Genomic DNA, 15,313 nt, shown 5'->3' on the forward strand with positions numbered 1-15,313 from the left:
TTATAGGGACAATTATTTTAAATAAGTGACTATATATATATATATATATATATACATAAATATATCAGGAACATAGTAAGTGCTTGATAAATGGTGGTTACTGTTCTAATCATTAGAAAGTTGAAAATAGTTAAATTCTTGATTTTCCCCTTCATTTTAAGCTCAGGTTTCCTCCGCATATAAAAAATAATATAATTACCTCTTGTTTCATTCTCATTAATTTGCAAGGTCAATATTCATAACCCTAACTAAGCAGAGAGATGGGAAAGAGTGATTGAATAAATATGAATATAAATGAATGGTGACTAATCCATAGCAGCCACTTAGCCAAAACTCTTTCTTATATTCTCCTGCTACAGTTTTAGAGAGACTTGGCAGGATATTCTCCTTAGCTTAGTTTTCAAAAATTTGGGTCCTAGAAGCAGCATGTCTCACTCCTAGTTATGCAGAAGTGACCTAAGTCCTGAAGAGCAGGGCTTTATTTCAGTGGCAATGGTTTTGGGGGAAAGGGGGGTGTTGGAGATCAGTCCTGAAAACTCTGGACAGGACAACATGAGTTGCTCTTAACTGATTTGACTTTGATGGCCTTGGCTGATAAGGTAATCAACAATGCAGGTGATGGATCAATGAAGAATTTAAAAATTGCCTGCTCTAAAGATCTTCTATCTTGAAGTTGTATGAATCACTTCCACATATGTTTTGTATTTTATATTAAATATATGCAAACCTATGAAGAATATATATTGTTTTCCATTTTTAGTTTTAAACAAATGCATCCTTTTGTATGTATTGTTCTGCAATATATGTTTCTGAGATTTAACCATGTCGATAGATTTCTCATTTGCTTATTTGTTTATTTACTGCTATACTGGGGTCCACTTCATGAGTACATTGTTTTGATTAATTAGTTTGGATTAAGTTTGGCTAAAGTTGACCCCCCTAAACAAAGCAAAACAAAACAAAACAAAAAACAAAACAAAACAACACAAAATTTAAAAACCCCAACCCCAAGAATCCTAAACAAGTTTAGTTTCTTCCTCTCTCTTGTGTAGAATCCACTGGTAGCTGTCCAGGGATGGCATAGAGTACCACAGGTTCAGGGACTCAGGCTTCCTCCACTGTGCAGGGCCTTTACAGACAGGCCACATCAAAACTCAAGGGGGCCTCCCCTGCTCTAGTAAATATATCTCCATTTCTACAACAGAGGGAAGAAAGGGAAATTTCATTCCCCAATTTTGTTTACATATCACAAGCTAGAATTTAATCACATGGCCACCGCAGTAAGGGAGACTGGGAAAGGACTCTTTATTCTAGGTGACCCCAGGCCTACAATGCAGTTGTTCTATTACTGAGGAGGAAGGCAAAGGCGAATTTTGGGGGAAAACTAGAAGTCTCTACCACAATGGACAGTTAGGTGATTTCCAAAACATTTCAATGCTGTGACATTTTTGTGTCCCTGTGGGAGAGTTTCTCTAAGCAATAGGCTATTGGCAATTTATATTTTCATCAGCTGGCTATTGTCAATTCTTTTCTAAAATGGTTATACCACTGTTTTCACTCCAGTGGAGTGCAGGTTCCAGTTTTCTCACCAACACTTGGCATTAGACTTTTTCTTTATTTATTTTTTTTTAATCTAACGATATTGTGGGATGGTGACCTTGGTGATCACTGTTTTGGTGAAGTGCTAAGCATACATGTCAGAGTGTCCAGGTCGAGGGAGCATGGGACATGGTGAAATCCAGCTAGTGGGTATAAACTACTTTTTTACTAAGTTCAGCTGTGGAGCTGTGAGAGGTAATGCTTTAAGGGAACCAAATAGAATTATTCATTCAACAGATATTTATAAAGTATTTTCTAAGTACTTTTCTCGAAACTCGAGTTTCATGTTGAATAAAACAGATAGACAAAATTCTCTCTAAAGAAAGGAGACAGACAATGTGTACAACACCTGTATTAGTCAGCCAAAGGGGTGCTGATGCAAAATACCAGAAATTGGTTGGCTTAGTAGCTTACAGATACCAGGCCATAAAGCATAAGTTACTTCCCTCACCAAAGTCTATTTTCACATGTTGGAGCAAGATGGCGGCCGATGTCAGCAAGGGTTCAGGCTTCCTGGGTTCCTCCCTCCCTGGGGCTTGCTTCTGTCTGGGTTCAGGGTTGCTTGCTTCCCAGGGCTCTGGTTTCAGGCGTTAGCATCAAACTCCAACATCAAAACTCCAACATTCAAAGTCCCCAACTCTGTCCTTTGCCATGCCTTTTATCTGTGAGTCCCCACCCATAACTCAATGCCCTACTGGCACAAGAGGTTTACATGATTACTTAATCAAGCAAATGTCTGAATCCAATATAATCTAATATGCCCAGAGGGAAACATAATCCTATATTTCTTTTTGGAATTCATCAATAATATCAAACTGCTACAACACCTAAGTAAATGGATAAGACAATTTTGGATAGTTAAAAGTTCTAACAAGAAAGTAAAACAAGGGAAGCAGCTGCTTTAGCTAGTATTAACAGGAAGGGTAGACCAGGTAATTAGGAAGGAAGGGAGGACGGGGTTACTGATTCCAAGGAAGTGCATCTGCTCAAGGAATTATGAGCAACCAGCATCTCCTGGAACCTGCTAGAACTGGAGATAGTGGTAGTGGGTTTTCCAGCTGTTACATTCTTAGCTGATAAAATCCAAGGAGAGAAGATAGAGGTATACTTTAACAAGAATTATTGCTTTTTATCTTAATTTATGGCTTGCGAGCAACAAACTTTTAAAACTTAGTTTCTGTTTCTAAACAGAGATTAAGTATCAGTAGGTATTTATCCCTTATGACAAGATAAAAAAAAATTTAGCTTATTTTATTTTTTAACTTTCTCCCTACCTACTACAATATCTCCTTTTGGTCCTGGACAAGGCCATTTTTCTTTCTTTCCAAATATGAAACATTAATCTCTGACAAAATGTGAAATACCTCTTAATCTCCCCTTTTCCCTACCTCCTGTCCCCCCTTTTTATTTATTTATTTATTTTTAAAATTTATTGAAGTATATCACTCATACATAAACATACATAAAAAATAAATGTATAGTAATAGTTGTGAATTTATAAAACAAACATACATAACATCATACAGGGCTGTCATACTTCACCCTACAACCAGTACCTTGCATTGTTGTGAAACATTTTTAACTAATGATTAAAGAGCATTCTCAAAATATTACTGCTAACCAAAATATTTTTCCCAACCCACCTATTATTATTTTTATATCATTTATACATGAACATACATAAATAATAAATGTATAGTAAAAGTTGTAAACTTACAAAGCAAACATGCATAACATACAGGAGTGCCATACATCAACCCACCACCAATCCCTTGCATGGTTGTAAGACATTTGTTAGAAATTATGAAAGAATATCATCAAAATCTTACTATTAACTATAGTCTTTATCTTATATTTGGTCTGTTTTCCCCCCAACCCACCCTATTATTATTTTTTAAATGTATTTTTATGACAGAAGTTGTAAACTTACAAAACTATCATGCACATTTGTAGAATTCTCAAACAACACCCCTCTATCCACAAATCATACCATGGTGGAACATTTGCTACAGATTATGAGATAATATCATCAGATTATTACCTGGTCCATAGCATACATTTGGCATACTTTTTCCATACTCCCGCATTATCAAAACAGTACATCTTTGGCATAAAAGCATGAATTGTACATTATTCCTATTAATCACAGTTCATGGGTCACTCCAATTGTATTTTTCCCATGCTTCTTCACATTCTTACCACTCTGCAATAGTGATGTACATCTGCTTTAGCTTACCAAAGACATTCTTGCATCTGTGTCATCAACCACAATTCTCATCCACCTCTGGGTTTACTGTGCTATTCATTCCCTAGATTATTCTCTAGCTTTCTGTCAGTTGGCATTTACATCCCTAGACCAGCATTTTTAGTCACATTCCCATTTATAAACTAGCTGTTACTCACTATAATGTGTTACCATCAACTCTATACATTTGTACACTTTTACAGTAAAGCTAATTAAAACTTCTATGTACATTTAGCATCAGTAGTCTATCCAGTCATCTCTCCTTTAAGAATCCACCATCTACCACCAGATCTTGAAGATACTTTCCTACATTTTCTTCTAGAAGCTTTATGGTTCTTGCTTTTATATTTAGGTTTTGGATCCATTTTGAGTTAATTATTGTATAAGGTGTGAGGTCCTCTTTCCTTCTTTTGGCTATGGATCTCTAGTTCCTCAGGACCATCTGTTGAATGGACTGTTCCACCCAAGCCAGGTGGGTTTGACAGGCTAGTCAAAAACCATTTGACTATATACGTGAGAGTCTTTTTCTGAACCATCAGTTTGGTTCGATTGGTCTATGTGTCGGTCTTTATGCCAGTACCATGCTGTTTTTCCACTGTGGCTAAGTAATATGATTTAGAGTCCAGAAATGAGAGTCCTCCAACTTTGTTTTTCCTTTTAAAGATGTTTCTGCCTATTCAGGACCACTTACCCTTCCAAATAAATTTGATAATTGTGTTTTCTATTTATTTAAAGAATGCTGGTGGAATTTTTATTGGGATTGAATTGAATCTGTGTATTAGTTTGGGTAGAATCGATATCTTGCTATTTAGTCTTCCAGTCTGTGAGCATGAAATGTTCTTCCAACAATATAGGTCTTTTTTTATTTCTTTGAATAATGAGTTACAGTTTTCTGAATACAAGTGCTTTACTTCGTTGGTTAAGTTTATTCCTGAATATTTGGATTTTATCTGTCATTTTTTATCTTCACCACTCTTTTGACACTGTCTGTTAGTTTTATTTATATAATCTTCATCTCTAGACTCTCTTCCAGGCCTCTCTCTCCTGTCTCTTCTTTTCAGATTGTAGCATACCTTTTAGTATTTCCTGCAAAGCTGATCTTTTGGTTACAAACTCACTCGGTTTCTGTTTATCTGTGACTATTCTAAACTCATTCTCATTTTTGAAAGGCAATCTTGCTGGATATAAGATTCTTGGCTGGAATTTTTTCTCTTGAAGCATCTTAAATATGTCATACCACTGTCTTCTTGCTTCCATGGATTTTGATGAGAAATCAGCACTTAATCTATTGGGTATCCCTTGTATGTTATGCATTGCTTTTCTCTTGCTGCTCTCAGGATTCTCTCTGTCTCTGGCATTTGACATTCTGATTAGTATGTGTCTCAGAGTTGGTCTATTCAGCTCTCTTTGGATGGGAACACATTGTGCTTCTTGGACATGAATATATATGTCCTCCAATAGGGTTGGGAAATTTTCTACCATTATTTCTTCAAATATTCCTTCTGCCCCTTTTCCCTTCGCTTCTCCTCTGGGACACCCATGACATGTATGTTTCCATGTCTCTTGCTGTTGTTTAGATTTCTGAGACCTTGTTCAATTTTTCCATTATTTTCTTCATCTGTTCTTCTGTATGATTGCTTTCAGAGACCATTTCTTCAAGCTCACCAATCCTGTCTTCAGCCTCCTCAAATCTGCTATTATATGATTCCAGTGTATTTTTAATTTCAAATATTGCACCTTTCATTCCCATAAGATCTGCTATATTTCTATGTGTGCTTTCAATTCTTCTTTGTGCTCATCCATTGTCTTCTTAATATCCTTAATCTCTTTAGCCATCTCATTGAATTTATTAAGATTTGTTTGAACATCTATGATTAATTGTCTAAACTCCTTTATAACATCTGGAGACTTACCCTGTTCCTTTAACTGGGCCGTATCTTCCTGTTTCTTGATGTGGATTGTAATTTTTTGTTGGTGTCATGGCATCTGGCTTACTAGAGTATTTATTCTGGGTGCAGTTTTCTCTTTAGTTTAGGGCTTCCTGCCCTTTCTCCCCGCTGGTTGTGCAGTAGGAGCCAAGAATGTGGTTGGTATTCTAAGCTGTGGAGACTCAAGCTGCCCTCATTGCCCCAAGGAGTGATGAAGCTTGACCCAACTTTCTCCTTTGCCAGGGGTAGGGACAGTGCCACAGCTGTGTGGAATAATCCAAGTCATGCAGGCCTAGACTGTAGTTACTCAGACAGACTGATGAGTGTCACATCCTTTTTTCTCCTACCTGGGGTGGGGGTGGAGTTGCAGGTATGGGCAGCAATCTGTATCATGCAGGTCTGAGATGATGCAGTTGCCCCAGTAGACATCTGACTATTCAATCTGTGCCAGTCAAATATACCTGAAATTATCCAGAGAGGCTGGTGCAGGGCTCGCCAGTTTCCTCCCTGCTAGAGGTGGGACTGAAGCCTAGGCTAGGTCTGTAAGCCAACCTGGGTGAAAGAAACCGGTCTTTGCTGTCACTGTGATCTTCAGTCAGCCCGGTTTCCCCTTATGCTGGATGTGGAGTCAAAGTTGGGGCCTCTTTCCTGCTCGGAGAGGTTCAAACTTTAGCTCTTCTTAAGTTTATACTTTAGCCAGCCGAATTTACTAATCAGTAGATGAAATCAGCGCTCAACATTTCTTCCTCGCCTGTTTTTGGGAAATGGAGCTCTAATTCCAGCTACAGAATAGCTCCTGAGGCAGCTTGCGCTGCCAAAGTAGGATGATCGCTGGCCTCTGCAGCGTCGCTGGTATTTTCTGAGAGATCCTGTGCCCCCGCCTTTAATCTTTCTAATGCTGCAATTTCTGTAACGCATGTGTAACCCAGAAAGGCAACTGCTCTTAGGAAGTACAAGAAAAAGAAAAGCTTTCATTTTTCAAAGTACGATAATATTCTTTTTTTAATCCAACAGGGGGTGATATGTGTCATCCAAGGCATTGGCCTGAAAACTTGTTGTTCTTGCCAAGTGAATCAGTTGAAATGAAAATATTAACATATTTGAATAAATATGAGTCAATGCTATTCTGGGGGGTAAAAAGAAGCATGGTATACTGTACTAGCATGCATGTCATAGAAACCTCAAAAATAATGTAGAGCGCTATGACAGATGTGGAAACAATTTTTAAAGGTTTCCCTCAAATTTGAGATAGTAGCTTTTTTTTCTCATACAAAAGTACAGGTCCAAAGCATTTAGCTCAAACCTACATATAAAAGTCATTTCTAGGCATGCAATAACATGAAGTCAATGATTTTCCCTTTCTGTTCCCAAAGCAACCAAGAAAGGGGTAGTGAGACAGAATTAAAAGAACTCAGGGTTAATTAGGACACATCAGGGTGGTAGTTCTGGCCTGTCACTAATTACACTAATTATCTGTGAGATGATGGGTAAGTCACTTGATCGCTTTGGGAATTAGTTTTCTTATTTGCATAATGATGGGAATGGGCTAGTTTGTCACTGACCCTTTCTGATTTTGCATAATATGATTTGGGGTTTTATGCTATACAGGGACCCCCTACTATGACTGTGAGGTGGTCCATCATGTGCCCAGGGTGCAGAGGCTGTGTAGAAATCTCCATGGCAACTTCCCCACTTTCATGTTGTATCTTCATCCTGCTTTCTAGATTGTTAAATCAGTGGGAAATAGTGTGTGAATGTTTGTGCATATTAACAAGCCCTGGCTAATAGAAAGTTTTGTCAGACGTGACATGACAACAAATAATCACTTAGATCAGAAGCCCTTCTTTAGGGCAGAACACCCGAGTTTGAATGGAACAGTTTGATAGGCTTCAGGTTCAAAATAGTTAATTGAGCTCATGAGTTAATCTCCCTTTCCTCGCAAAAATATTACTGAAAAGACAGAAGAAATATAGAAATACTAAATCCAAAGCAGCTCTAGAAATTCAGGAAGAAGGCTGTTGTCTGACATGAAGGATTTAGGTGGTAAGAAAGAACATAAGCCATGAAATCCAGTTGCTGGACTCTTGGTCAGTTACTTACTTTCTTTGGGTCTTTGGGTCTTAGGATGTTACTTACCCTATCTATATCTCAGTTTTCATATCCAGAAAATGGAGACAATAGTACCTACCTCATAGTTTTGCTGTGGGGATTAATACAAGTGAAGTACTTTGAATAGTACCTCATGTAATACATTTTCACATATCACCTAGAATTATTGTTATTTTGCTGTTATGTGATAATACTTTGGTATGATATTATAGGTCCTATTATAGGCTTATTCTTGAATGTTAAAACAGATGAGGTGGGTCATGGATGATGGACATCCACCAGGGATGAGAACCCTACAATCAGATTTAGATGAAATATAACAGCTCTGATGACCCCTGGAAAAGAAACCCAAGATCCTAACTAATAGGGGCAGAGATGGGGCACTTAGTTGAGTCATTAATTATAGTTCCATGGAATAATTGTATCAGTTTTTCCTTCTTCAGGTGCTTGTAGCAACACTTGCCCTCCAGGTTAAAGCCATGAGTTCTGCTCCCTAAATTAACTGAAATATCTGCTGTCAGGGGATCCCAAGGTGAGTGCTGGGGCTTACAGAAAAAAATGAGACTGCATCCCAACTAACTTCCATCTGTCATAAGAAGGATGAACACGCAATTTATTACCTAAACGGGAATATTCTTGAGTGTGAATGAGCACTATTAGTAATTATGTCAGGACAATGGTGCCATTTGGGACAGGTCCAGGCAAACCAGGACCTTGGTTCCCTGGCCATAAGGGAGAGAGAGCACCTGTTCACAGAAAGCAAGCTATACATGCCCCCTATAAGAAAGCCCACTTGGCCACACAATCTTTCTCCTCTACTGAGACATCCTAGTGATTATCAAGAAAACAAGTTGTTTCATAAGCTTAAATGCTCCGGCTACCTAAATGGATCAATTGAAGCCTGAATTCATAAATGTGAATAGATAAGAGAATCCCCAAACATTTGAGGAAAACCAATAGCATGAGTGACACAACACTATAGAAACAAAAGATAGTTCCTGTGAGGAAAAAGAAAGGAAGCAGAGAGACCCAAATGGATTTATTATTTCCATAAAATAAGAATAGGTTGCTATTTTTAAAAGAAGCAATCTAAGTTCTAGGAAATTAAAAAAATAATTGTCCCTCCCTTAGGTTTGCCAGATTTCACAAATAAAAATAAAGGACACCCAATTAAATTTTAATTATTTCAAATTGCTTATGCATATGTACATGCAGATAGAAGATAAATATTGCATGGAACATACACTAAAAACTTATTTATTCTTTATCTGAAATACATTATTAATATCTAAATTATATACCTCTTTCTTTATACTTCCTTGATGCCTTGGTTCTCCCTAAGAGTTCTTTGTTTTGCAGAATTTGCATATAAAATTCCTTGTAGTTAGGTTTATAAAATTCTATTTCATAGCATAGCTTCTCCTGTGGTGACATCCAACTTATTTCATTCTGTTGTCCATTGAACTTTCATTAATTAAAAAGTACATTCCACATTAGCATTATAAGTGGGTATCCTGAACATGTACTGGCATAAAGTTAAAAACTCTGAGAATTGCTCTTCAAATTTGATATGTTGGAGCACATAATACCATAATTCACAGTATAACTGCTTTTCCATTCTTCAAGATTACTTTGTGATCTCTTGATCAATGACGTTTTAAAACATTGTCCACTGACAAAAAATGCATTGCCATCACTTTTATTTCCTTTTTTTCCCCTCAGATACTACACAATGATGATTCCACTGGTTCCCATGAGGAAGGGTATTTAGTAACAGCCATGAAAAAGAAGAGTTCTTCAAGGGATGAAATCCATTTCAAAAGATAGTCATATTGAGTACTGTAATAATTATCCTCTTCAAGGTAGAATTTCTTTTTCCTGTCAATAAGTAATGCTGTCCTTTTTAAGAAGAGCCTTGACACTTAAAGGGATAAGTATTTCATTGATTATTTCTTTAACACAATTCAACAATTTCCTTTAAGTAATGGGGTACCTCAGCTCAGTCGTTTGAGCTGACTGACACTGACATACATTATGGAAGCTCACTATTGAATATTCATGCTGCAATTATTATATCTTCTTTATCTCTTCAAATAAAAAATTGTTATTTTATCACTTTCCTTGGTAATAGTTGAGGAAATGATAAATTTCTATGTTTAGTTGTTCATATATACTGGTTTCTATCTGCCTTTCCAGTATTTGTCTTATTGAGTGAACAATTACAGACTGTTTCAAAAGGATATTTGATCAGAAATTCATCACAAACTTACACTTGGGTTTGCACCAACATGCACAAGATGAATTAAAAAAAGGTAATAGGAACCATTGTAAGAATTGAAAATATTGAACTTGATAATCTTACATGTGCCTCAAGTGCCTCATGTAACTATGGGTTGAACTGTTGAAAGGGTTGTGAATTTGTGAACTAATAATACATTGGCCTTCAGAGCTAATGCAAAAAAAAGGGGACCTTCTGGTTTTCCTTCAAAGGAGAATTTTGCTAGACAGGCATAAATAAAGTCTCCCCCAATAAAGCTAAATTTGACCTTACATAGGTTTTGGGAAGCCTGGTGTTCACAGACTGGTGGATTTCAGAAGCAGGAGAACTTTGGGACTGCCTATTTTTCTGTGGTCATTTGGTGGAAGGCTGCTGTTGACCGGCTGATTTTCAGAAACTTGGTCACTGGAATGAGGCACTTACTAACTGGCTGTTGTGTAGAAGAGTGGAATTGTCACTGATCTGTTGAATTGCTTTCGGAAGCATAGGGAAACGGACTTGGCCCAGTGGAGGGAAACGGACTTGGCCCAGTGGTTAGGACTTCCAGTCTACCACATGGGAGGTCCGCGGTTCAAGCCCCGGGCCTCCTTGACCCGTGTGGACCTGGCCATGTGCAGTGCTGATGCGCGCAAGGAGTGCCTCCCCCACGCAGGGGTGTCCCCCGCGTCGGGGAGCCCCACGCGCAAGGAGTGCTCCCCGTAAGGAGAGCCGCCCAGCGCGAAAGAAAGTGCAGCCTGCCCAGGAATGGAGCCGCCCACACTTCCCATGCCGCTGACGACAACAGAAGCGGACAAAGAAACAAGACGCAGCAAATAGACACAGAGAACAGACAACCGGGGGAAGGGAGGGAATTAAATAAAATAATAAAAATAATAAAAATAAAAAAAAAAGAAGCCTAGTTACTAGATTAAGACTCTTGCTCATTGGCTAATTTTCAGAGCATTTGTACTGATGCAAAGTTATCTTTAATTAACAGTGGTTACTTTTTTGCAATGTGAATCTTTGGTCAAATACAGTCTTTTCCTTTCTGGAATATAAAAAAAAATTAATTTGCAGAGTCCATTTTGGTCTTTGAATTTGAAGAAACTAAATAATGGGGAGAATTTTTAAACATAACTCTCCAAAACTAGCTTGTAAAGCAACCAAAAATAAGCGCTTGGAAGATTCAAATAAATAAATCCAGAAACTCTAATATACAGAATGCCCAAACAGTTAGACACACAGGATAAAATTATGCACATAAGATAAACTTCAATTAAGGTGTTCAGTATCTGTTTCTTTGAACTCCAGACACTTTTCCAGGTGCTGCACCTCCAAATTTAACACAATGAATCATGAGTACATGATTTTTCCTGTGTTTTCACACTTTTTGAACTTTAGGACAGATAGCTGATTTTTTTTTTTAAAGACCAATAAAATAGACAAACTTTGTACTATCAAATCAGGAAAGGAGAAAGAAGATTCAGAGAAGCAATGTTAAAAATATGAAAAGGTCATAGTCATAGAAGTGGAAGAAACTTTGAACAATGAAAAGAGATTATTCATATAGCTTTCTCTAAAAAGGAAAGGCTTGAAAATATAAATGGAAAGTATACTTTTCTGGGAAAGTAAAAACTGTTGTAAAAACTTCAAAAAGAGGTAGAAAATTTAGATAGTTCAGTAACTTTAGAAAAAATGGAAAATAAAGAAGAGCTTTCTCCACCAAAAGATACTCTTCTTAGATGATTTTGCAAGTGAGTTTTTCAAATCGTCAGGGAAGAGCTCATATTTAACTTTATAGGTCCTTAAAAAAAAAAAGATGGAATCTTCAAACTTTGTTCTACAGGGTAGACTATTCCTGATGATAAAACTTAACAAAAATTGTACAGGCATATGTACACAATTATTAACCAATCTCTGATATCAATGTAGGTGCAAATTAACTAACAATTGAATTATGCTATACATTAAGGATATATAGCATAACCAAGGAGGGGTTCCATAAAAATGCAAATGTGTTTTAATATTTAGAAAATATCTTAATATGGTGAACAATATAAAAGAAAGAAAGAAAATAAACTATGTAAACTAATTAGAGAGAAGAAAGACATTTGGATAAAATTTAAAATCCACCCTGGTGAAAAAAACTCAACTTTTTTTTTAATTTTAAAAAACTTTTGTTGAAGTATATAATTTATACATGAACATACATAAACAGTAAGTATACAATAAAATTTATAAACTTACAAAACAAACATGTGTAATATCATGCAGTTCTCCCATTTACCACCCACCACCAATACCTTGCATTGTTGTGAAATATTTGTTACAAATTATGAAAGAGCATTGTCAAAATATTACTACTAACTATAGTCCAATTCTTACATTTTTAACTTTTTAAAGGTAGCAATAGAAGGTAATTTTCATAACTTGATAAAAGGCATTAATATGAAATATATTTAATGATTAACTAATAAAGAGTTTTATTTAAAGGGAGGAACAGGTAAAGGATACTATCACTCATTTTTCAATATTATTTTCAAGATTCTAGCTAATGTAATAACATAAGAAGAACTAAGTTATCAATATTGGAAAGGAAGAGGCAAAACTGTCATTATTTGATAGAAATAATTCAAGAAATGAAACAAATGAAATAATGGGTCCTAATAATAAGATTCTGTAAGGTGAAAGAAAACCAACTTATAAAAATGAATGTTTTATCTATAATAAGCAAATAGAAAATGTAACAGAAAAAGGATTGCTGCTACAATAAAAGTGTAAAATATAATGGAATAAGCTTAACAAGAAATGTTCGAATCTACATAAAGAAAACACCAAATTTTTATTGTAGAATATAAAAAAGATTAGGATAAAAGGAAAGATGTGATTTCTCCCAGATATGAAAACTTACTATTGTTAAAGTGTCAGTTCTTCTTAAGCTAATCTATAAATCAAATGTGATCCCAATTAAAATCCTAACTGGATTTTAGTGATACAGCATCTCTATATTACCTAAAATAACAGATCACCAAACTTTAGTGGTTTAATAGAATAAAGGGGTTATTTCTCTCTAACCTCAAAGGTCAATGCAAGAATTTCTGGTCATTTTGGAATCATTTTGGGAACCAAGGATTTTCTATTCTGTCACTCTGGCCCCACCTTAGGTCCTTGGAGTCCTTATGGTATCATAAGGACCATGGTACCATAAGAAAATATAGGAGAATATTTTCATAATCATTTATCTACCTCTCCATCTTTCTCCACTAGACTTCATACATAATGTATGGGAAAAGGGTCACTCTCATGTATTTTGAGGCTAATATAAACTGACACATTTGGGGAGGGAAATTCAGATGTATCTGAGATATAATATGGCGGTTTGGAGCTGTATGTACCCCAGAAAAACATATTCTTAAACTTAATCCATTCCTGTGGGTGTGAACCATTGTAAGTAGGAACTTTTGATGAGGTTTCTTCGGTTAATGCCTGGCCCAGCCCAATCAGGGTGGGTCTTGATCCTATTACTGGACTCCTTTATGAGCAGAATGAAATTCAGGCAGAGAGTGAGAAAGCCACAGAGAGATCAGCGAGAGCCTGAAATCAATGGAATCCAGAAGAGAAGGGAGAGGCCAGAAGAGGTTGCCATATGCCTTCTGTGTGACAAGCTAAGGAACAAGGATTGCCGAGGGCCAGCTTCAGAACGTCACAGTCTTTAGGGAGAAAGTGTCACTTTGATGATGCCTTGATTAGAACTTTTTCCTAACCTCAAAACCATGAGCTATTAAATTCCTATTGTTTAAACCATCTTATTGCATGATATTTGTGTGAGTTGTCCAGGAAACTAAAACATATACTTTAAAATATTTATCCTCTTTGACCTATCAATTACTTTTCTAGACACCTTCAGAAATATTCAAATATGGACACAGAGGTATTCTTTACAGCATTCTTTGTGAACATATTGAGGAAATCTACATGTATAATGACATAAGAATGTATTGCATGAATTATGACCATCCATATCGTGGAATGCTATTATTACATCTTTTTTAAAAAATGAGAAGGATTTGTATGTGCTATTAGGAAAGAGGTTCACAATAATCTTTTTTCTGTTTTTTCTTAACTTTATTTTCTACATTTAATAATTGAAAATATAAACAATTAAAAACTAAAAAGAAAACAGAGTTGAATGAAAATATACATTTCTCAATTAAAAGTACTGTATACCTATAAAAATTTTTTTTGAATCATACAATATATTTGGTTCATAGTAATGCAATCACACAGTATTTGTCATTTGGTGTCTGGCTTGCTTGGCTCAACATAATGTTCTCCAGGTTCATCCATGTTGTCATATGCTTTATGACTTCATTTCTTCTTACAGATGCAAAATATTCCATTGTGTGAATAGACCACAGATTTCTTATCCATTCACCTGTTGATGGACACCTGAGTTGTTTCCAACTTTTAACAATCATGAATAATGTTGCTATGAACATTGGTGTGCAGATGTTTATTCATGCCACTGCTCTCAGTTCTTCTGGGTAATACCCAGTAGTGGTATTGCAGGGTCATGTGGCAAGTCTATATTCAACTTCTTTAGGTACTGCCAAATAGTCCTCCACAGTGGCTGTACCATTCTTCATTCCCACCAACAGTGAATAAGTGTCCCTATCTCTCCACATCCTCTCCAACACTTGTAGTTCTCTGCCTTTTTAATAGTGGCTATTCTGATAGGTGTGAAATGATATCTCATTATAGTTTTGATGTGCATTTCCTTAATCTTTAGTGATGTTGAGCATTACTTCATGTGTTTCTTTGCCATTTGTATTTCCTCTTCAGACAAATGTCTATTTAAGTCTTTTGCCTTTTTTTAGTTGGGTCATTTATCTTTTTATTGTTGAGTTGTCACATCTCTTTATATATCCTGAATATTAAACCCTTATTGGATATGTGATTTCCAAATATTTTCTTCCATTGAGTCAGCTGCCTTTTCACTCTTTTGACTAAGTCCTGTGAGGTGAAAAAGTGTTTAATTTTGAGGGGGTCCCATTTATCTATTTTTTCTTTTGTTGTATGTGCTTTGGGTATGAGGTCCAAGAAACCACCACCAACTACAAGATCTTGAAGATGTTTCCATACATTTTCTTCTAATAGTTTTTATTATCCTGGCCT

This window comes from Dasypus novemcinctus, chromosome 12 (assembly GCF_030445035.2).
Source record: "Dasypus novemcinctus isolate mDasNov1 chromosome 12, mDasNov1.1.hap2, whole genome shotgun sequence".
In the NCBI taxonomy this organism is placed as follows: Eukaryota; Metazoa; Chordata; class Mammalia; order Cingulata; family Dasypodidae; genus Dasypus; species Dasypus novemcinctus.